This window comes from Lolium perenne, chromosome 7, assembly GCF_019359855.2.
Source record: "Lolium perenne isolate Kyuss_39 chromosome 7, Kyuss_2.0, whole genome shotgun sequence".
NCBI lineage: Eukaryota > Viridiplantae > Streptophyta > Magnoliopsida > Poales > Poaceae > Lolium > Lolium perenne.
The window spans coordinates 128,621,819-128,644,436 of NC_067250.2; the positions used below are offsets into that span (position 1 = coordinate 128,621,819).

At 44.5% G+C, this 22,618-nt stretch overlaps 1 pseudogene; it reads left to right on the top strand.

The window, feature by feature from the left end:
• On the top strand, window positions 1–19,369 carry LOC139833700 (protein FAR1-RELATED SEQUENCE 5-like; annotated as a pseudogene).
• The last annotated feature ends 3,249 nt before the right edge of the window (window positions 19,370–22,618 follow it).

A 22,618-nucleotide genomic window follows, 5' to 3' on the forward strand; every position in this document is an offset into this window, starting at 1 on the left:
ATGAAGTTTAGAAATTCAGATGAGGCTTGGGCGTTTTGGTTGAGCTACAGCGGGCAGAAAGGCTTCGAGGTCAAGAAAAGGTATACAGACAAAAGGTCATCCGATGATTACATCATGTAAATTTGTTTGTGCAAATGAGGGTCTTCGATCAGAAGACAAGAGAGATTATTAACTAAGCTCCCTCGAGCTGAAATTAGAACCAATTGTCAAGTCCACATGAATGTTAAAATGGACCGAACGAAGGAAAACCTCAAAGTGTCTGAGCTAGCTTTGGAACACAATAACACACTACACTTGCCAGAAACTTTACACCTAATGGTGTCACAAAGGAAAATTTCGGAGTTACAACCTTTTGAAATTGGAATGGCAGACGATTCAGGTATTAGGCCAAAAGCAGCACATGAGTTGGCAAGTCGCCAAGTTGGTGGACGACCCAGTCTTAGCTATACCCTCCGTGATCACAAGAATTATTTGCGGACTAAGAGCCAATGAGAAATGGCATATGGCCAAGCTGGTAGCATGCTTAAGTATTTTCAAGACAAGATTGTTGAAAACCCATCATTCCAATATGCATTGCAAATGGATTGTGAAGAACAATAGCAAATATATTTTGGGTTGTTGCTAAAATGATCATGGACTATGCACATTTTGGTGATGTTGTTAGTTTTGACACTACTGTTGGAACAAACAAGGAGAGCAGGCCTTTTTGGTGTTTTTGTCGGATTCAATCACTTTAGAGAAACTGTGGTTTTTGGTGCTGCTCTCATGTATGATGAAACCTTTGCATGCTTCAAGTGGTTGTTCGAGGCCTTTCTAGATGCTCATAAAGGAAAGGCGCCAAATACATTCTATATGGATCAAGATGCTACAATGGGAAAGGCAGTTGGGGAAGTGTTTGCGGAAATGTGGCATGGATTATGCACTTTTCATATTATGCAAAATGCTGCCAAACATCTACACGAAGAGAAGGATGAAGAGAAGAAAAAGGACAAGAAAAAGGAGAAGATGAAAGAGAAAGAGAAAGAGAAAGAGAAAAATAAGTACAACAAAATAGAGGAGAATGAAGAAACGAGTATTCTATCAGATTTTAGCGCGTACATGTTTGAGTACGAAGACACGGAGGAATTTGAACAAAAGTTTGACCTCATAAGGAAAAAGGTGAGCAAGCAGATTTGGTTGGATAGTGTGGTGACCCTGCATACCACTGCATGTTGTAGTATGCCAGTCGTTGATATAACATTCACGAAGTACCATTCCGCAAATATTACATCCCTCAGAGTAGTACAACAGAACATAGCAGGTCCATAACTCATTCATTTATTATTACAAATATCATACACATGTCGTCTTGGAGCTCCTCTTGGGTCCTAAGAGGAATACTCCTGGGTTCGAGGCGAACCCAACTTAACTTACAATATAAGAGTCTCATTAAGTTATACATTTATTTCCTCGAGCAGCTAAATACTAAGAGTTCGGGCTGCTCGGCCACTACTACTACTCGAGATGTTCAGGCTTGATCTCCTCCGGAAGCCTCCCCGGATCCGTAGACGATGAGGTAGTCTACGCCTTCGATACCTCCAGAGAGGTCTGGTTCTTCATAGCCGATGATCTCGGCTCCTTCATTGTTGTCGTAGTCCTCCTCCAGATGATTCAGACAATCTAAGCATGGGATTTAGGAGTGGTATGAGTACGAGCGTACTCAACAAGTTCATTATAGATAAGAGGTGTTTAATGCTCTAGCTACGATATTAAACCAGAAAGTCTAATACCAATGCAGGTTTTGATAAACATTTCTTCAAGAGATTGCTTTTATTCCAAAGAGCTATGTCCGTCAGTCTTCACCGGTTTACTAGAACTTCATGGAGCTCCTTTCCGGCCGCGTTCGCAGTTCCTCATCCCGGAACAGGGAGTGACAGGTCACAGTTCTTTACACTCTGCAGAGGTGTGTTGCTTTACCCATAAGAGATCTTAACCTTGGTGCCAACCGGGCAGCTTTCCCGTCCACACTTCCTTCGGTGTGAGGCCCGGTATAAGGTCTAGCCAATCATGTTCCTCCGCTACCTCGAACACCCACCCTTTGTTGCATACTCCGACCCTGGGTCCACGCCGGCCCCATTATTCCCATAGATTTCAGGGTGGACTCCGACCACGACGTCAATGCAGGGCTCTACCATACATTCCTACGCCGGCAGATGCAACCCATCATAGACCTCATTACCGTTGGGACTTCTACGGGTTCCCACCCCTGCATCAAGTCTCGCAAGATCATGAGCACCCGGTAATGAGCATCTGTTGATGAACGAGAGGTGGAAACACTTTTGACTACTCCGTCCCACTCCGGATCTTATGGTTAACACGGGTATTACGGCACAAGAATCACTGGCGACATTTGTTGTTTAATCCTAGATGGATATAAGCCCGTGCAATGGAACCTCCACCATATCAACACAATCCATGGTTCCATTGCCCACCACATAGTCATATTCATAGTTATGAAAATAGTGGTTTTGGTTTTTATGTGATAGTGATAACCATAATACTTTGCAAGTAATTTGATAGAAATACTCAAATGACATGAGCAAGTGATGAACTTGCCTGAACACTGCAAAGTTTTGCAGTTGGATGGTGTGGACTGACCCTTGTCCTCTGTCTCTGAAAAATAGCATCATTGTCCGATAAGGGCAATGGTTAAAGAAGCAATTATGCATGATTCCAATTTTAGGGTTTGTTCCCCCCTTCCGATGTCGTTGTAATTTCATGTGAGAGGTTAAATACTAAGAACATCTTGGAGATACTTAATTTAGGGTAAATACAACCTTGAAATATTGTCAAAGTGTTTTTAAAATCCAAATGCATTAATGGACTTATTTTCATTTTTAGAAAATAATATGTGTAATTTAAATTCTTATTTAAATCATCAAAGTAGGATTTATTCTTAGTTGTCTTCAAAAATTCTGTTTGGTATTTTATTCAAATAGAGAATTTTATGCTGATCCATTTTCACATTTTTAATTTATTTTTTTGAGCTTCTAAGTATTTCTTATTAAATTTCAATGTTTCAGCATATATATGAATTATGAAATACCTAAAATACCCTTGGGCCCCACCTGTCAGGTGGCCCAAAGGGTTGAGTCAAACCCGAGCCGCTCCAACCGGCTCGGTCGGACTCAGACGCGCTCCCCTCTCCTCGCACGCGAAACCCTAATCTCTCTCTCTCGCTCTGGCGACCAGAGTCGCCTCCGCCGTCGCCGATTTATCCCCGCCGCCCCAGGCCGTCGCCGGCGACGAGGTGCTGCGGATCTGGGTCGCCGTTCGACGGTGAACCAGATGGTCCGCGCCGATCTGTCGCGGGCGTCGCCGTTCGCTCGCCATCGTCGCTCCAGTGCGCCAGGCCGTTGGCGTCCGCCGCCGCCGCGCGTTGGAGAGGCTGTGGCCCTTCATCCAGGCGCCTCCCCTGCGCGTGGTGCAGCGCTAGGTGCGGTGGTGGTCGCCAGGCTTGGCTTGGCCAGGCCTGGTGCTGCCGTGCTCCGGCGCGCGCCGCCTTGGCCGCCATGCCCGTGTCGGCCACCTCCTCCCTGGTGAGTTCTTCTCCTTCTCTTCTTCTTCTTCTTCTTCCTCACCTCTTCTTCGCCTAGTTTGACCATGGCCTGCTTGTCCTCGTAGAGGTTCTGGCCGTGCTAGTTGCTGTGCTGTTTGTGTGGCTGCTGTGCTACTGCCATGAATTCTTGCTACGGTGCTGCTCTATTCTGCCCACTAGCTATGCTTAATTCTTGCTATCTTGGTTGTGCACATTTCTGTGCATGTTCCAGAGCCACATGCTTGTTTAATCTTGCATTTTTGGCTCGAATTCATCTCTGTGCCTCTGTTCTAGTTACTGTTCTTGCTAGACATTCATGTGTATTCAATTTGGCTGCCCTGGCTTGATTACCATGTGTATTCCTTGCAATTTGCAAGTTCCAGGGTAATGGTATGCTGTCTCTTGTGCTCAATTTCATGTGTATGCTTGATTGAGCATTACTGCTGGTTTATCTGTATGATTCAGTGATGAGCACCAAGTGCTTTACTTATTTATCTTGATCCAGTGGTTCATCCAGCCTTGGATGTGCTTCTGGATACAATCATTTGATTAGCCAATTGGTTATCTGTGAAACACTTGTTGATTATCTGTGGCCAATTTAATATCTGGTCCATGCTCTGTTGCTTAGTGATGCTCTAGCATGCCCTAGCATGCTATGGCAAGCTCTGATGATCATGTGATCATCAGCAGCTGGTAATTGGCTTGCTTACCTGTGCCTGTGCATTGCTGTTACCTATCTATGTGTATGTGTGTGGCACAGATCAGTGCTAGTGCTTGCTCAAGCATCAGCTGACACTTGCAGTGATCCTCTGGATCATTAGCAAATGTTTATTTCAAGGTTTGCTTGTTGATATCAATTATCTATGTTGTTTTAATTGATGGAGTGGATAATTGATGTGAACTGTACAGTGATGATCATCACAATTGGTTGGATTAGGCTAGATGGATGCCCACAGTGGTTGGGAACCCTAGCCCTTCTTTGAACCCAATCAGGGTGATGATATTTGTATTTGGCTTGTTGGTTTGGCTGATCTAGGGTTTGAGGTGTCCCTGGCAGTATTCATATGCTGCCCTAGGGTAGCTCCCCTATTTGGTGGCTTTCTGTGATGGATAGATGCTTACTGGCTAGTCACTTAGTGAATTTCCAGTAGCCTAGATGTTGATAAACAGGATAGGCACATGTTGCCTGTCCATCTGATGGTTTAGCTAGGCTAATAGGTGCTTTGTAAATTTGAATGGCTACAAGGAGTAAATCCATGCTGGATTTCTCTGGTTTTGACACTGTGTTGTCACAACCAGTGTTCCCTGGTTTAGTTTCCTTCTAGCATTGTTTATACTTGCTGGCACCAATTGGTTTAGTAACCAAATGATGATACATCCAGGGTTTTCCTACCCTTCTGTGCTCCTGTGATGCAAGCATGCTTAAGTATGAGCAAGATATGATCTTGCTCAGGCTCTTGTGTAGTATACCTCACTCTAGCTCCTAGAAATAGGTGTTGGTGTAGAGGATTGCTTCTGTGATGCTTGGTTTGCTTGCCCTGCTCCTCCTTGCAAGCTTGTGGTGCTTTACTCCATCTGGTACTTGCTCACGGTGTGAGTTCTTGATGAATCTGTCCCTGGATGGTTTCTGGTGGCTTGTTGTTCTTCCGGTTCTAAGTGTTCTTGCTGTTCTTGGTGAACTTACCCAGGAGCTTTTGTCGATGGAATGTTTAGGGTTTGGATGGAAAAGGTTTTATATCATCCTCTCTTTGCTCTCGTGGTCGACAGCTGAGCCTGGCACCATTTTGGTGACTCCCCTGGCTTGTGTGTGCTGTTGTGCATGCACATAGCCTGGTGAGCTGCCTGTGTGGTTCCCTGTTGGGACTTGGTCCATTTGGTGGATCAGCTCGGCTGAACTTGATAATATCCTCTCTAGTTCACTATTTCCTTGCTAACCTGCCAAGTGGCAATGCCACTTGGCATAATATGCTTTATGTTTTGTTATTTGCAGGGATCAACCTGATGCTCCAAGAATCAGGGAGATCATCAAGTACAAGGCTAAATGAAGACTAGGTTGTAGTGTTAGGATAGAACATTAACTTGTACTTTTCTTTTCTTTTCATTTTCCATTTTATCCAATTCTTGTAATATGTTGTAATATTCATTTGTTCCAATTTTGAATATTGTAAGTGACAATGTATCTTGTGTGATTATTAATAAAGCTCAAGTTTTCCTTAATGAGCTTTACTTTATTGTTGTGTGATTTATAATTCTTGATTAAGGCTAATTGTTTATTAAATTATCTCAAGTTTGAATAATGTGATATTCATTTGATGTTTGAATTTGAAATTCAAATTCAAACTTGGACTGAATTCAATCATACAACTTAATTTGGAATTCAATCTTGCAACTTAAGTTTGTGATGCAAACTCTCCCCTCTCTTCTCAAAACCCTAGTTTAGTTGAATAAGGAACAGGTTTGTCTTACTCTCGAAACCCTAACCCTGTAAGGTGTCGAGAGAGAAACTTGTCCCCCTTCGATGCAGTTTTTGTTTAAAAGCGCGAAATTTCCCCAGAATTTGCAATGCAATGCACATCCCTTTCTAAAATCTACCCCTCGATCGTCTCTAAACCTGGGACATTACAGCCTTTCCCCCTTAAAGAAAACTTCGTCCCGAAGTTGTGGTTGTAATACCTGAAGAGTTTGGGGTATGTTTTCCTCAGGTCTTCCTCCTTTTCCCAGGTAGCTTCCCTCTCGGGATGGTGCTTCCATTGTATCTTGCAGTACTTTATCGCTCGATTCCTGAGTTGTTTCCAGTTTTCCTCGAGAATCTTGGCTGGCTTCTCGATGTATGTCAAATCTGGTTGCAACTCAAGCTCTTCATGTGATACTGGTTCATCTGGGGTCTTCAAACATTTTCTGAGTTGCGACACATGAAATACATTGTGAACCTGGGATAACCTTCCCGGTAGTTCCAATTCGAAGGCTAACCCTCGGTTTTGACTTAAAATTTTGAAAGGTCCGATGTACCTAGGGCTTAGCTTTCCTTTCACTCCAAACCTTTGAAGTCCTTTCATCGGGCTCACCTTAAGGTATACCATGTCTCCAACTCGTGGCTCCCATGTTCTTCTCTTTTGATCGGCATAACTCTTCTGTCGGCTCTGGGCTATCTTGAGCCTATCTCTGATGATGTCAATGATCTGTTGCTTTTCCTTGATATAATCAGGGTTAAACTCTTTACTTGCTCCGGCTTCATACCAACATATTGGTGACCTACACTTTCTTCCATACAAAGCTTCAAACGGTGCCATCTTAATGCTGCTTTGATAGCTATTATTGTATGAAAACTCTGCTAGTGGTAAGTGCTCCTCCCATGATCCTCCGAAGTCTAGGGCACAAGCCCTAAGCATATCCTCTAAGATCTGGTTGGTTCTCTCGGTTTGTCCACCTGTCTGGGGATGATAAGCGGTACTATAATCCAACTTGGATCCTAAAGCTTCGTGTAGTTGCTTCCAGAATGCTGATGTGAACACGGATCCTCGATCCGACACGATCTTCTTAGGCACTCCATGCTTACTCACGATCTCTTTGATGTAAAGATCGATGAGTTTCTCCCCTTTGTCCTGCTGATTTACCGCTAAGAAGTGTGCGCTCTTCGTCAACCGGTCCACGATTACCCATATCATGTCCTTCTTTTTATTAGTCATGGGTAGTCCGGTTATGAAATCCATCCCTATTTCCTCCCATTTCCATTCTGGAATAGGTAAAGGTTGTAACTTTCCTGCCGGACTCTGGTGTTCAGCCTTCACTCTCTGGCAGGTATGGCATTCCGCCACATATTGTGCTATTTCTCTCTTCATATTATTCCACCAGAATAACTCCTTTAGATCCATGTACATCTTTGTACTTCCTGGATGAATGGAGTATGGTGTTTGATGGGCTTCCCGGAGTATTACTTCCTTGATTTCAGTAATATCCGGAACACAAATTCTCTTCTGGAACCATAATGATCCAGATTCTCCGCGGTGAAATTCTGATGGTCTTCCCTCATCTATTCTTCTCATCTCCTCAACGATGAATGGATCATCCAGCTGACCCATCATTATCTCATTCTTCAGGTTAACATTTAATTCATCGGCTACTTGCAACGCCGATAATCCTTCATGGGCTTCCTTCTCCCAAAGTTGTATTTGGGCTTGACTTATTTCCTTCCTCAACTCCGGTGAGATTTCTTGTTCCACTCCGCCGGTGCTCTTCCTGCTCAAGGCATCTGCGACAACATTGGCCTTCCCTGGAGTGTAATTGATGGTCAAATCATAATCCTTGATCAGTTCAAGCCATCTTTTCTGTCTCATGTTGAGTTCCTTCTGAGTGAAGAAGTATTTGAGACTCTTATGATCCGTATAGAGCTCACACTTGGCTCCATAGAGAAAATGTCTCCAAGTTTTGAGTGCAAATACGACTGCTGCTAATTCCAAGTCATGTGTTGGATAGTTTACTTCATGAGTTCTGAGTTGCCTCGATCCATAAGATATCACTTTCCGATCTTGCATGAGTACGCAACCCAATCCGTGCTTGGATGCGTCACAGTACACGGTGTAATCCTTGCCAACTTCCGGCACTGCTAACACCGGTGCTGTGGTGAGTTTCTCTTTCAGAGTTTGAAAACTCTTCTCACACTCCTCGGACCACACGAATGGTGTATTCTTTCTTAACAGTTTCGTCATAGGTCCTGCTATCTTAAAGAATCCTTCAATGAATCTCCGATAATATCTTGCCATTCCTAGGAATCCTCGGATTTCCTTGACAGTCTTGGGTGCTTCCCATTCTAGAACTGCTGCTACCTTGCTCGGGTTAACAGCGATTCCATCTTTGCTAATGACATGACCAAGAAATTCCACTTGATCTAGCCAAAATTCACACTTACTAAATTTGGCATAGAGTTGATGTTCCCTTAGTGTTTGCAACACTAGCCTCAGATGTTCAGCATGTTCAGCTTTGTCTTTGGAATAGATCAAGATATCATCAATAAATACGATGACAAACTTGTCTAGATATGGCATGAAAATCTTATTCATGAGATTCATGAATATTGCTGGGGCATTGGTTAATCCAAAAGGTACTACAAGGTATTCATGATGTCCATACCTTGAGACAAAGGCAGTTTTCGGAACGTCTTCCTTCTTGATCTTTATCTGGTGATAACCGGATCTTAGATCAATTTTGGAAAAGACTCCTGCGCCTCTTACTTGATCGAAAAGATCTTGTATTCTTGGAAGTGGATACTTGTTCTTGATCGTGATGTTATTCAGATTCATGTAATCTCCGCACATCCTTCTTCCTCCATCCCTTTTATCCACGAAGATCACAGGTGATCCCCATGGTGAAACACTCTCTTGTATGAATCCTTTTTGTTCTAAGTCATACAATTGCTCCTTAAGTTCTTTCAACTCCTTGGGCCCCATCTTATATGGTGCCTTAGCAATCGGAGCTGTTCCTGGAATTAGGTCGATAGTGAATTCTATCTCCCTATCTGGTGGCATACCCGGTAATTCCGCAGGAAACACATCCTGGAATTCATTCACTACAAGTATATCTTCCAATTTCACTTCCTTCATGCTATTCAGCTGTAGCTCCACTTCAATCTGTGTATGTTTGTCACCTTGGTAAATCATTCTACTTCCATCGGGGCTTTTCAAAGATACCGTCTTGTTCACACAGTCGATCAATGCTCCATTAGCTTCCAACCAGTTCATACCAAGAATGACATCAATGTCCTTCATCGGTAAAATGAACAGGTCCGCGTCAAACGCGCACTTATTGATCATGATGACTTGTTTTTGTTTGGTATGGGTTACTACTATCGTTCCCCATGAAAGTATGGTTATGGGTGTATCTAACTTAGTGCAACTAATCCCATGTTTGATGATGAATTGTTGAGAAATGAATGATGTAGTTGCACCAGTATCAAAAAGTACTTTGCCAGGATGAGTGAGTATCTGGAGCGTACCTATCACCGCCTGATCGGAGTTGACCACCTCCTCCAGACTGGTGCAGTTCAGCTTGCCGAAGGGCTTCTTATTCTTCCAGTTCCCTCCGTTATTTCCTCCTCGGCTTGCTCCCCCTCCAGATTGACCTCCTTTATTCTTATTCTTAGGGCAATCCCTAAGCATGTGTCCTTCCTCACGGCACCCGAAGCAAATGATCCTGGGCTTCTTACAGTCCTTGGAGAAATGCCCCGTACCTCCACAGCTACGGCATACAGTCTTATTTGCAGTCTGGAATGCTTGGTTCTTCCTGCTACCGTAGTAGTTGTTGTTGTTATTGTTGTTGTTGTTGTTGTTGTATCTTGGCTTGAAACTCAAGCTGGTATTGGGCTTGCTACTAACAAACCTCTTAGGCTCAAACTTGGCCTTCTTCCTCTTTTCATCGTGCAGTTGTCTGAAATCATCTTCCAGAGTGATGGCAGCATCCACCAACTCTTGAAACTCCGTCGCTCTCATCATACGGAGCTGAACCTTGAACTGGGGACTTAACCCCCTCAGAAACCTTTTCTTCTTCTTGTCCTCGGTGTTGACTTCTTCAACCGCATACCGGGACAGTTTTGAGAATTCCCTGACATAAGTCAGGATGGCCTTGTCCTTCTGCTCGAGACTTTCGAATTCTCGACGCTTCAGTTCCACAATACTTTCAGGGACATTGGATTCCCTGAACTTCCTTGCGAACTCCTCCCATGTAAATACCTTTCCAGCCGGATAAACGGCTACGATATTGTCCCACCATGATGCGGCAGGTCCACACAGCAGATGGGTAGCATAACGAACCTTCTCTTGGTCGTTACATCCAACGGTATTGAGCTTTCGCTCAGTATCCATAAGCCAATCTTCCGTGTCCATTGGCTCGGGCGCGTATGCGAAAGATATAGGCTTGGTGTTCTGGAATTCTGCTAAGGTGACTCCCGGATTCTCGGGTCTCTCTACCCGGTTCTGTTGCAGCAATTCTTGGAAGAATTTGTTCTGCTGCTCCAACGTTACACGTTGTCTTTCCTCCACCAGCTACATGTACTGGACAAAATTCTGTTGCGTCATGGGTGGTGGTGGTGGAAACTGATCTCTGGCTGCTCCCTCAGCCTCTTCCTTTTGTTTTGCTTCACGCTCCATGCGCTGCGCTTCGGTCTCCTCTCCTAACGCTCCCGACATAACCCCCTAGTTCTGCAACACAAGATGATACTCATAATTACTCCATGCGCAAGTTTTCTGAGCTCAACTTTGTGCACAGAACTAGTCACGCAATGGAAATCAAGAAGCAAATCCAAATCATACAAAACATATACCATGTATATACATACTTAAGTGGTCTTATTACAATACTCAAGTCGATGTGAGTATGCAAACTCACTTATTAAAGTATATGTACAAATTTATACATATATTACACACTACAATACACGTGGTACTTGTGTATTGTAGTCTCGCCTCCCTTGGTGGACTCTAGTCGATCTTCACTCCCGGTACATCCCAGGCGTCCATCCGGTCGAACGTGTCGTCCTCCTGATAGACCCTGGAACATAAGGTCTCCCCGTTGGCTGGTAGTCCGAATCAGATGATGATCCTAGGGAGAAGTCAGTGTTCACAAACTGATCGTTAAGTCCATCATAGTCCACCCATCGGGTGTACTCCCCGGTAGCTCCACCATAGGTGTTTCCAACACTCGTACCCGACTCAACCTGTGTCGGATACCCCCCATCAACTCCTTCATTACTAGGATGACTCTGGTTCTGGGTTGTGGCGTCATCATTCATCTCTCCGTCATAATACACTGAAGTACTATGAGTTCCAGTATCAGATCCCCAACGCCAACCCGTAGAATTTTCTATTGGAGTCTCGGAACACTGATTGTTTCCGGATTCCTCTCCGCCCTCATATCCCCCATAGGAACTTCCCAGATAGTTCCCAGGTGTAACAGGTGTAGTTTCACGCTCAAGAGGATCAATACTAATGTAGTCACCAGCTGAGTAAACTGGTGTGTGCACCACATTCTCCATAGGTTCTTTCCCCCTAATCTCCTCCTTGGGTTCAGTAAACTCCTCTAGCATCGTATCAATTGCTCCCGTCAGATGATGGTTCAACTGAAAGATCAATGATATAAAGTTGCGGCTATTGTCCATGTATTTTGCAGCTGCTATTGGTTTGCGTTTTGCATATTTGTAGTGGTTAAGCATGGGATCTTCTTCCTCCTGATTATGAGGAATGTGGGTAAATTCGGAACCCATAAGCTCTTTCGTCTTATGCTCCCGAATATCTGTGATGGCTCTCATAATGGCTATGTGGTAGGCTGTATTGATAGTTCTGGCTTCCCCTGCTGGCATTACTACGCTCATTCCCAAAGATTCGGGAAGTCGCAGTCCTACTCTACACTTGGCCAATACAGTACCATCATAGTACATGTATTTCTTTACTTGGATCTGGGGATCACACCCAAATTCAAGTAACATGGCTCGTAGAATATCTGCAAGTCCTCCTTCGTATTCACTCAGTGTGGAATCCATCACTTTCACGTTTCGTCCGGGACGTGAACTTGCCATGTTGGCTGTAGAAATAGAAAGATTATGAGATTAGTAATAATGCATCATAATAGAGATAATAAAGAATTATCGCACTAAAAGATATGATTGTTGTATTCTCAATTGAATATACACCATATTTTTAGAGAATTCTTTACTAATCCTATTTGACTCCTAACGTTTGGTCCCATTTACTAGGTTCCAACCTAAGGTCAAAGCTTTTGCTCTGATACCAACTGTGGTGACCCTGCATACCACTGCATGTTGTAGTATGCCAGTCGTTGATATAACATTCACGAAGTACCATTCCGCAAATATTACATCCCTCAGAGTAGTACAACAGAACATAGCAGGTCCATAACTCATTCATTTATTATTACAAATATCATACACATGTCGTCTCGGAGCTCCTCTTGGGTCCTAAGAGGAATACTCCTGGGTTCGAGGCGAACCCAACTTAGCATACAATATAAGAGTCTCATTAAGTTATACATTTATTTCCTCGAGCAGCTAAATACTAAGAGTTCGGGCTGCTCGGCCACTACTACTACTCGAGATGTTCAGGCTTGATCTCCTCCGGAAGCCTCCCCGGATCCGTAGACGATGAGGTAGTCTACGCCTTCGATACCTCCAGAGAGGTCTGGTTCTTCATAGCCGATGATCTCGGCTCCTTCATTGTTGTCGTAGTCCTCCTCTAGATGATTCAGACAATCTAAGCATGGGATTTAAGAGTGGTATGAGTACGAGCGTACTCAACAAGTTCATTATAGATAAGAGGTGTTTAATGCTCTAGCTACGATATTAAACCAGAAAGTTTAATACCAATGCAGGTTTTGATAAACATTTCTTCAAGAGATTGCTTTTATTCCAAAGAGCTATGTCCGTCAGTCTTCACCGGTTTACTAGAACTTCATGGAGCTCCTTTCCGGCCGCGTTCGCAGTTCCTCATCCCGGAACAGGGAGTGACAGGTCACAGTTCTTTACACTCTGCAGAGGTGTGTTGCTTTACCCATAAGAGATCTTAACCTTGGTGCCAACCGGGCAGCTTTCCCATCCACACTTCCTTCGGTGTGAGGCCCGGTATAAGGTCTAGCCAATCATGTTCCTCCGCTACCTCGAACACCCACCCTTTGTTGCATACTCCGACCCTGGGTCCACGCCGGCCCCATTATTCCCATAGATTTCAAGGTGGACTCCGACCACGACGTCAATGCAGGGCTCTACCATACATTCCTACGCCGGCAGATGCAACCCATCATAGACCTCATTACCGTTGGGACTTCTACGGGTTCCCACCCCTGCATCAAGTCTCGCAAGATCATGAGCACCCGGTAATGAGCATCCGTTGATGAACGAGAGGTGGAAACACTTTTGACTACTCCGTCCCACTCCGGATCTTATGGTTAACACGGGTATTACGGCACAAGAATCACTGGCGACATTTGTTGTTTAATCCTAGATGGATATAAGCCCGTGCAATGGAACCTCCACCATATCAACACAATCCATGGTTCCATTGCCCACCACATAGTCATATTCATAGTTATGAAAATATTAGTTTTGGTTTTTATGTGATAGTGATAACCATAATACTTTGCAAGTAATTTGATAGAAATAATCAAATGACATGAGCAAGTGATGAACTTGCCTGAACACTGCAAAGTTTTGCAGTTGGATGGTGTGGACTGACCCTTGTCCTCTGTCTCTGAAAAATAGCATCATTGTCCGATAAGGGCAATGGTTAAAGAAGCAATTATGCATGATTCCAATTTTAGGGTTTGTTCCCCCCTTCCGATGTCGTTGTAATTTCATGTGAGAGGTTAAATACTAAGAACATCTTGGAGATACTTAATTTAGGGTAAATACAACCTTGAAATATTGTCAAACTGTTTTTAAAATCCAAATGCATTAATGGACTTATTTTCATTTTTAGAAAATAATATGTGTAATTTAAATTCTTATTTAAATCATCAAAGTAGGATTTATTCTTAATTGTCTTCAAAATTTTTGTTTGGTATTTTATTCAAATAGAGAATTTTATGCTGATCCATTTTCACATTTTTAATTTATTTTTTTGAGCTTCTAAGCATTTCTTATTAAATTTCAAAGTTTCAACATATATATGAATTATGAAATACCTAAAATACCCTTGGGCCCCACCTGTCAGGTGGCCCAAAGGGTTGAGTCAAACCCGAGCCGCTCCAACCGGCTCGGTCGGACTCAGACGCGCTCCCCTCTCCTCGCACGCGAAACCCTAATCTCTCTCTCTCGCTCTGGCGACCAGAGTCGCCTCCGCCGTCGCCGATTTATCCCCGCCGCCCCAGGCCGTCGCCGGCGACGAGGTGCTGTGGATCTGGGTCGCCGTTCGACGGCGAACCAGATGGTCCGCGCCGATCTGTCGCGGGCGTCGCCGTTCGCTCGCCATCGTCGCTCCAGTGCGCCAGGCCGTTGGCGTCCGCCGCCGCCGCGCGTTGGAGAGGCTGTGGCCCTTCATCCAGGCGCCTCCCCTGCGCGTGGTGTAGCGCTAGGTGCGGTGGTGGTCGCCGAGGCTTGGCTTGGCCAGGCTCGGTCTTTGCCGTGCTCCGGCGCGCGCCGCCTTGGCCGCCATGCCCGTGTCGGCCACCTCCTCCCTGGTGAGTTCTTCTCCTTCTCTTCTTCTTCTTCTTCTTCCTCACCTCTTCTTCGCCTAGTTTGACCATGGCCTGCTTGTCCTCGTAGAGGTTACAGCCGTGCTAGTTCTTTGTCTTTGTTTGTGTGGCTGCGTACTGCTTTGCCATGAATTCTTGCTACGGTGCTTTGCTCTATTACGCCCACTAGCTATGCTTAATTCTTGCTATCTTGGTTGTGCACATTTACATGCATGTTCCGAGCCACATGCTTGTTTAATCTTGCATTTTTTGGCTCGAATTCATCTCTGTGCCTCTGTTCTGAGTTCTTGTTCTTGCTAGACATTCATGTGTATTCAATTTGGCTGCCCTGGCTTGATTACCATGTGTATTCCTTGCAATTTGCAAGTTCCAGGGTAATGGTATGCTGTCTCTTGTGCTTAATTTCATGTGTATGCTTGATTGAGCATTACTGCTGGTTTATCTGTATGATTCAGTGATGAGCACCAAGTGCTTTACTTATTTATCTTGATCCAGTGGTTCATCCAGCCTTGGATGTGCTTCTGGATACAATCATTTGATTAGCCAATTGGTTATCTGTGAAACACTTGTTGATTATCTGTGGCCAATTTAATATCTGGTCCATGCTCTGTTGCTTAGTGATGCTCTAGCATGCCCTAGCATGCTATGGCAAGCTCTGATGATCATGTGATCATCAGCAGCTGGTAATTGGCTTGCTTACCTGTGCCTGTGCATTGCTGTTACCTATCTATGTGTATGTGTGTGGCACAGATCAGTGCTAGTGCTTGCTCAAGCATCAGCTGACACTTGCAGTGATCCTCTGGATCATTAGCAAATGTTTATTTCAAGGTTTGCTTGTTGATATCAATTATCTATGTTGTTTTAATTGATGGAGTGGATAATTGATGTGAACTGTACAGTGATGATCATCACAATTGGTTGGATTAGGCTAGATGGATGCCCACAGTGGTTGGGAACCCTAGCCCTTCTTTGAACCCAATCAGGGTGATGATATTTGTATTTGGCTTGTTGGTTTGGCTGATCTAGGGTTTGAGGTGTCCCTGGCAGTATTCATATGCTGCCCTAGGGTAGCTCCCCTATTTGGTGGCTTTCTGTGATGGATAGATGCTTACTGGCTAGTCAGTTAGTGAATTTCCAGTAGCCTAGATGTTGATAAACAGGATAGGCACATGTTGCCTGTCCATCTGATGGTTTAGCTAGGCTAATAGGTGCTTTGTAAATTTGAATGGCTACAAGGAGTAAATCCATGCTGGATTTCTCTGGTTTTGACACTGTGTTGTCACAACCAGTGTTCCCTGGTTTAGTTTCCTTCTAGCCTTGTTTATACTTGCTGGCACCAATTGGTTTAGTAACCAAATGATGATACATCCAGGGTTTTCCTACCCTGCTGTGCTCCTGTGATGCAAGCATGCTTAAGTATGAGCAAGATATGATCTTGCTCAGGCTCTTGTGTAGTATACCTCACTCCAGCTCCTAGAAATAGGTGTTGGTGTAGAGGATTGCTTCTGTGATGCTTGGTTTGCTTGCCCTGCTCCTCCTTGCAAGCTTGTGGTGCTTTACTCCATCTGGTACTTGCTCACAGCTGACAGTTCTTGATGAATCTGTCCCTGGATGGTTTCTGGTGGCTTGTTGTTCTTCCGGTTCTAAGTGTTCTTGCTGTTCTTGGTGAACTTACCCAGGAGCTTGTGTCGATGGAATGTTTAGGGTTTGGATGGAAAAAGGTTTTATATCATCCTCTCTTTGCTCTCCTGGTCGACAGCTGAGCCTGGCACCATTTTGGTGACTCCCCTGGCTTGTGTGTGCTGTTGTGCATGCACATAGCCTGGTGAGCTGCCTGTGTGGTTCCCTGGCTGAACTTGATAATATCCTCTCTAGTTCACTATTTCCTTGCTAACCTGCCAAGTGGCAATGCCACTTGGCATAATATGCTTTATGTTTTGTTATTTGCAGGGATCAACCTGATGCTCCAAGAATCAGGGAGATCATCAAGTACAAGGCTAAATGAAGACTAGGTTGTAGTGTTAGGATAGAACATTAACTTGTACTTTTCTTTTCTTTTCATTTTCCATTTTGTCCAATTCTTGTAATATGTTGTAATATTCATTTGTTCCAATTTTGAATATTGTAAGTGACAATGTATCTTGTGTGATTATTAATAAAGCTCAAGTTTTCCTTAATGAGCTTTACTTTATTGTTGTGTGATTTATAATTCTTGATTAAGGCTAATTGTTTATTAAATTATCTCAAGTTTGAATAATGTGATATTCATTTGATGTTTGAATTTGAAATTCAAATTCAAACTTGGATTGAATTCAATCATACAACTTAATTTGGAATTCAATCTTGCAACTTAAGTTTGTGATGCAAACTCTCCCCTCTCTTCTCAAAACCCTAGTTTAGTTGAATAAGGAACAGGTTTGTCGCACTCTCGAAACCCTAACCCTATAAGGTGTCGAGAGAGAAACTTGTCCCCCTTCGATGCAGTTTTTGTTTAAAAGCGCGAAATTTCCCGAGAATTTGCAATGCAATGCACATCCCTTTCTAAAATCTACCCCTTGATCGTCTCTAAACCTGGGACATTACAGATAGCATATATAAGCTAAAAGAAAAATGGGTTGAATGTTATATGAAGGATGTCTTCACATTAGGAATGAGAAGTACACAATGAGTTTGAACAATGACTTGAAAATCCATTTCAAATCAGATTTTGATATCATTCGGTTCTTTAAGCATTTTGAAAGGGTGGTACAAGGAAAAAGGAATAACGAATTGCATTCAGAATTTGAATCAAGGAAAAAGTTGCCTAAACTATGTATGAGGAGACCACCACCTATGTTGGTGCAGGCTAGCAAGTTGTATACACCTGGTATATTTGAAGCTTTTCAAGGTGAATATGAAAGATCATTGTCAGCTTGCACCAAGACAATGGATGGGTGTAATGAATATCTAGTTGGAGATTTTACCTTTGAGGAGGAGTATAAAGTTATTGGTGATCCTTCGAAACAAATAGTTGTGTGCAGCTGCCGGCAATTTGATAAAATTGGTATATTATGTGGTCATGCTCTAAAGTTCTTGATTTAATGAAAATCAAATCACTACCACCACATCATGTGTTAAAGCGATGGACACGGGAAGCTCGGAGTGAAACTGTACAAGACGAAGAGGGGAGAAACATAATAGAAAATCCAAATATGGATGCCATGCTTAGCTACAGATATATGTCCCGTAAATTTCACAATTTGGCAGACCGAGCATCCAACTTTCCAGAGTGTGTCGTGTTGGTAGATATGACACTAGACATCCTTGGTAAGCAAATTGAAGAAAAAATCAATGCATGTACAGGCACACCACGGTTTCCAGGTACAAGTCCAACTAATGCTAGCCCACCAAATGATTTGTTGACCAATGCACGCCTAAAGAAAAAGGAGGTCGAAACAAAAACGTCAAAACAAAGAAGAAGTTGGCTAGATAAGAAGCACAAGATTAGAAAAAAGAGACAAAACCAAACTACATCACAGTTCAGGGAAGAGGTATGTTGCTCGATAAAAATTATGTTTTCAATCCTATCAATATGTCCATCAATTTTCATAATTGTACAATTTGATTTCATTACAAGATACAAAAGGTTCAGGAAGAGGCACGTGGTGATAGTGCACAAGTTGCAAATGATAGTGTTTGTACAGGCAAAGAGAATGAATCTAAAGTTTGCGATGGCAATATTAGCTTCACTCAACTCTTAACGGTAATCTTGTTTGTATAGTTAGCTTACAGCTTTACAGATTATAATTGTTTAAAATTCTTACTAAATTCTCAGGTAATTTATAGGGACCGATCACAGATGACGTTTTTACTAGGCTATGGTAACATATTTCTGTTTTTGAATGCCAATCAGTTCTTCGGTAATGGGCAATAGTTGCCATTTAGTTTAGTCCTAGTGCCATTCAGTTCAGTTGTGGGCAATAGATACCATTTACTTCAGTTTTTGTTGAAATTTAGTTAGCACTTAGCACCAACGATTTGCATTCAGATGTGGGTGCTAGTCTGTTCAAATACTGTTATGGATAGCATTTTGTTCAAATTCAGTTAGCAGCAACGGGTTGCATTTAGTTCAGCTCAGTTCATATTTCCACAGATGTATGAACTTTCGTTCTATTTGCACTAGCATAAAGTCTATTGGAGCAATAGGTGAACACCAATTTATTAATAACAATTGAGCAAACACTAGACTGCCGACTGAATGCAGGGAATACACGTAGAAAACGTACTTCTTTCTTACACAGGATGAGCACGGAGACGACACACTAGCTTCTGCTCCTCCGCTTGGAGGACGCGGCCTCTGTGCGCCAGCTGAGGTTGAGTAGGCAACCAGGCCGGGCGCTCCTGCTCCTGCTCTTGGACGACGCAGCCGGCGTGCATCAGGGCGGCGACAACGAGAGGATGAGCGCGACGACATGTCCGCTCCTGCTCTTCCGCTTGGACGACGCGGCCGGCGTGCTACGGCTGAGGTTGAGCGTGGCGACCAGCCCGACACGCTCCTGCTCCTCCTCTTGGAGGATGCGGCCGGCGTGCGGCAACGCGGCGACAACGGAGTATATACCATAGAACTACTACTTTTCGGGCAAAATTTCGAAAAACTACGAGTTTACGTTTTAATCGCAAAAAACTACCACAAATCGTTTCAGTTGTTTCAAATAGCACTGATTCGAAACTGACTGTGAATTGACACGATTTTTGACAAAAATAGCCCACTGTCAGCGGTGACGTGGCAAAAATTATCTCAGCTAAAGTGGGTCCCACGTGTCAGCTAAATGGAAAACTAAAATTGATATATTTAAAAATGGAAAAAAGCCCCCATTGACCTTCATCCAGGCGGACCCATGCTCGCTGCGCTGGCCCGACATGGCCGACGCCGCGCCGCCGTGCACCTGTGCCATGTCGTACCCGTCGCGGCCACCACTGCCCCATGGCTGGAGCTGGAAAGAAAAAACCCAGAGGTGACGGAGACGAGCAAGGGAAGGAAGAAAGGAGACGAAAGATGGAGAGGAGGGGATTGGGACTCGCCAAATTCCCCGCTGCTCCGCTGCCTCCAGCTCGCTGGCGCGGCCGCCCCAAGCACGGCGAGCGCCAGCAGCCCGTCGCCCTCCGCCCAGAACCCTACCCGCCCAATTCCGCCCGGCCCCGAGCTGCTGGCTCCGCCCGGGGGAGCCCAGAGCGGTGGGAGGAGGCGGGGGGCCGGGGAGATCGGATCGGCGGGGCCGCGGGTCGGAGTAGCATTGCGCGATGGCCGCCGCATAGGATGCAGCTTGACTCCGACGGCGGCCGCTTAGTCCGCCGCCGCTGCCCCTCCCCGCCGGAGGCGCCGCCGTGATCCCAACAGGAGCCTGGGCTGGTGCGGGTTGGGCTGACATGTTGTCGTTGCTGTACGACACTTGATCTCCGCGGGCGCCTGCGCCTGCCTGCTAGGAGGTGGTTGCGGGGAGCGGATGGAGGAGTTTGGGAGGGGGAAGGAGGTGGCGGCGCCGCCGTGGGCGCCGAGCAGGTCAACAGCGTTCCGGCCCTACGCCGCCGCGGGGGGCGACTGGGCGGAGGCGCCGTCCGCCCGGGGCAATGGGGTTGCCGCCCGCTCAAGCAACGTCGTTTTTTAATTTGCAAATTTCATTTTCCTCTTTTTATTTATTTGTTTTGATTTTATAAATTGTGCTGACACGTGGGACCCACTCTAGCTGAGATAATTTTTGCCACGTCACCGCTGATAGTGGGCCATTTTTGTCAGAAATCGTGTCAATTCACAGTCAGTTTCAAATCAGTGCTATTTGAAACAACTGGAACGATTTATGGTAGCTTTTTTTTTGCATAAAAACGTAAACTCGTAGTTTTTCGAAATTTTACGCGAAAAGTAGTAGTTCTATATACTCACGACAACGAGAGGTCGACCGCGGCGACCAGACGGCACGCGCTGCTGCTCCTGTTTTGAGGATGCCGTCGGCGTGCGCCAGGCAGTGGCAGCGAGAGGTTGACCGCGGCGAGAAGGTCGGCACGGGCGCTGGTTGAGAGCGGAATCGAGCCGCCCGCCATTGTGGAGCTAGGGGTGTCGGCGAGGGTGCCAGCAAGTGAAGGGGAATTCTAGAAGGGAGATATTTTTTTCCTCTCAGCTAGAGCGTTGCTTTCCTCTCCCTTCGTTGGATTGGGCTTTGGGCCGACTGTGCGGTCCATTTTCATGGGTTGGACATGCTGCCGTTCGATGCCAACGAACAGACCAAAATCGGCGACGTGTTGTTTTCGTGGGTACAGTTTTTTCTCCGGTTTGGTCCGATTTTGTTTGGTTTGGTCGGGTTTCTGTTTCGTTTGTTTCTTCCGTTTTTTGTTTTTGATTTTGTTTAAAATGTTTAGATTTTCAAAATACAGATTTTTGAAAATTTAAATTTAAAAAAATCTAGATTTGCAAAATGTTCATACTCAAATCTATTTAGATTTGAAAAATGTTCTGAAAACATTCAAATTTGTTTGGATTTTGAATTTTGTTCAAATTTTGAATTTGTTAGAAATTGAATATAACGGGTTTTTTTACATTATGAATTTGTTCAAAAAATTGTATTTTGAAAACACTTCAACCAACAGAACAAACAGAACAGTACAATCCAAGTATCCATAACGGTACGAAATAAAAATAGAGAACTGATAAATGAGCTGGCCCATGGAGGAATTCTTAGAGCATCTCCAGTCGCGTCCTCCAAAGCGTCCCCCAATGGTCTTTTGGACGCGCCGGACATTTTTTCGGTTCCTGTCACGCGCCCCATAGCCTCCTTCCGCCTGACGCGGCCCAATACGTTGTCCAACGTCTCGAGCCTGTCCCCACTCCACAGGGGACGTTTCGGGCGCGCTGGACAGAGCGAGAAGCGAGGCGGGGAGTGGCGAGCCTGGCGCGTCATTGAAACACGAACGATGTCCAACCGCCGCCTACCTCGCGACGGAGCTATTATTGGTGCGCAACGACGGTGTAGTTGCCGGGAAGGGGAACTGTCGCAGTTGCAACCGCATCGATCAACGCGCGAACCGTCGGAATGGAGTGCGAACTCCACGGAAGAGCAACGACATCCCTCTTCGATATCTGCTTTCTACTTATAAGGCAAGTTTTCTTTCCCATGGTGCTCGGCTAGAACTCATAAAATCAATATTTTTTTAATCACTGTCTATTATATGTCTAACATTATTTTCTCAAAAAAGTTCCTACAAAAAATTAACTCTATTATCAGAAACTTCTGGTGGACAGGGGTAAACTCCGATCTACTTGACAGCTTGGAAAAACATTTGCGCGCTAAAAGAAGAAGGAGGCATTGGCATTCGAAATTTACTGTTGTCAATCATGTGCTCATTCTTGGTTCAGCCTGGAGGATAGCGGAGAGGCGCAACAGTCAATTACACGAAATTCTCAAATCCAAATACTCCCCCTACACTACTAAACCAAACAAACCAAAATCTGCCTTTTGGACCTCCATTCTCAAAGTCTTTCGTTCGCTTCAAGAAAATTTGTTCTACCAAATTTCCAAAGGAAATATATCAATCTGGAGTTCCCTTGGTGTACTACATGGAAGAACATTCATGATAATCCCATTATTCAGGACCAAATATACACCTACCAGACTATGGTAAAAGACCTTTGGATGCCAAACACGAAAAATTGGAACAACTCCCTTATTGATTCCTTCTTCCACCAACCTACAGCCCGTCTGCAATAAAATCAATTTCCATCATCTCATCTGAAGAGGATGATATCCTTTGCAGGGCCGTCTCCAGGAAATCGGGCCCCTGTGCGAAACACAAAACAGGGCCCTTAATTTTGAAAATTTCACA